This window comes from Chenopodium album, chromosome 17 (genome assembly GCF_948465745.1).
Source record: "Chenopodium album chromosome 17, dcCheAlbu1.1, whole genome shotgun sequence".
NCBI classification, from domain to species: domain Eukaryota; kingdom Viridiplantae; phylum Streptophyta; class Magnoliopsida; order Caryophyllales; family Amaranthaceae; genus Chenopodium; species Chenopodium album.
This window is the reverse complement of record NC_137850.1, coordinates 7,955,001-7,956,874: the sequence shown is the minus strand read 5'-3', so window position 1 is coordinate 7,956,874 and position 1,874 is coordinate 7,955,001.

Sequence of the window (1,874 nt, the reverse complement as noted above, 5' to 3'; positions counted from 1 at the left end):
GTTACCGCTACACTTATTTTCCGTAGAAAATAAATGCAAAGCAAAACGAAATACTATTAAATAAATTAAGTGGTCTAAGTGGTGGCAAAATAAAATAGTCATTACATCAAAACTGCAAATTATTTTAAAAATATCAATTAAAGGAAAATAAATAAGTTTGGAATAAACTAAATTGTCTTAGCTACGTGATTATTCTAACGTCTCCTCACACGTAACCGAGTACCCTCTTACCAACCTGTAAAATAAATCAGAAACAAGAAAAGAGAGAAAACTCCCAAAATCAGATAAACTGAGTAATTTCAACTCCATCCCGTGAAATAAATAATTTTAGTTCGAAAACATTTTATACATAATACAGTTTCATAGACATTATAATACTAAACTGAAATCAAATTGTCACATAATACTTTATTATTTTATTTAAGAAAGGGAAAGATAACGCAAGTAAGCTGGGACTAGTCCCTGTCATCACCTACTTTACAGAGGGTCGCACGTAACCCTAAATGGCCATAAATAAAACAGAATGTCCCTAGTGTGAACACCCCTCACTAATACCCATTGATTAGGAGGAAGACTAAACAACAATATACATTAATTCAAACCAACTAGTAGCAACCATAACTACTAGTGGGCAACCTGTTCTTCACCCTTTCGAGTTTCATTTCCCTTCTTTATTTCAATTTACATTTTAATAGATTAAATTGACCTATCACATTGCACACAAGTATTGAACAAATCAATATAATGCCAAGTAGCAATATTTCAATTTCAGTATTATTATAACATGGTCAATCTACATGACATACCAATTACGACTCGTTTTCCAATAGACCTTGGAGATCATCAATTACATATAATTAATCATCCAATTCCCAAGATTTTAAATACTTTAAAAACTCATATGATACCCATTATTTTTTTTTTTGAAAATACTCATACTAGTATAGAGAAAACTAGTATAACGTTTAATACCATAATATCATATAGTAACACACCCATCACATATAATTACATAAGCACATAGTTGGCACACAATAATTCAAAACAGTTTCTTAACAGGATTCTAAATATGATGGACATTGAAAATTACCTTGATCGTGCGTAAAAACTCAAGGTAATTAACCTCTGAAACGTTCACCTAGTAGCCTCCTCCGTCTACAAATAAACGAGTCCAAGTTAGTCTTAGAATCGAATTAGTTAGGTAACATCATTAATACTTGATGCCTATTACTAATGCACCTTACGTAAGAAGAAAGAAAGTAATTTTTTTATTTTTTTTATAAAAAGATGTCTGCCAACTCTTTCTAACTTTGTAAAATAATTACTCATCTTTCCCACAATTGTTGCTCACCTAACCATTGTCTGTAATTGAAAGAATCATCTTACAGTTTACGGAAGACCAAACAAAAACCCCTTTTTTTAAAAAAAGAAAAAATAATAAAATAAAAATAAATAATAAAAACCATACTCCTTAAACTATGAATCGGAAGAAGCCAATGAAATATAACTCAAGGTCAAGGAACGAAGGCGTAGTTCGTAGTGGGTTGGCTAACAATTATTATAAGAAGGATGAAGGTGAAGAAGAAACATGGCTTAACACTATACTCAATCAATTATAGTTGGTGATTTAGCAGATGGCACAAACTAAAGAAGAATAGGTTTAAGGGAAAAGAAAGCTTCCTGGAGCTAATATTTTCTCATGGCAATGTGGGTGCGTGAGATAGAGAATTTATAAACTTAATATTGTGATGGTAGATTTATCTAGAAGGTCTAAAAGATAAGAACTGATTTCAAATAGAATTTGTTTTTTTTTAATCCGATAACACCAATTAATCGGTTTCTCATTCATTTTTTTTAATTTAAAATCAGTTTCC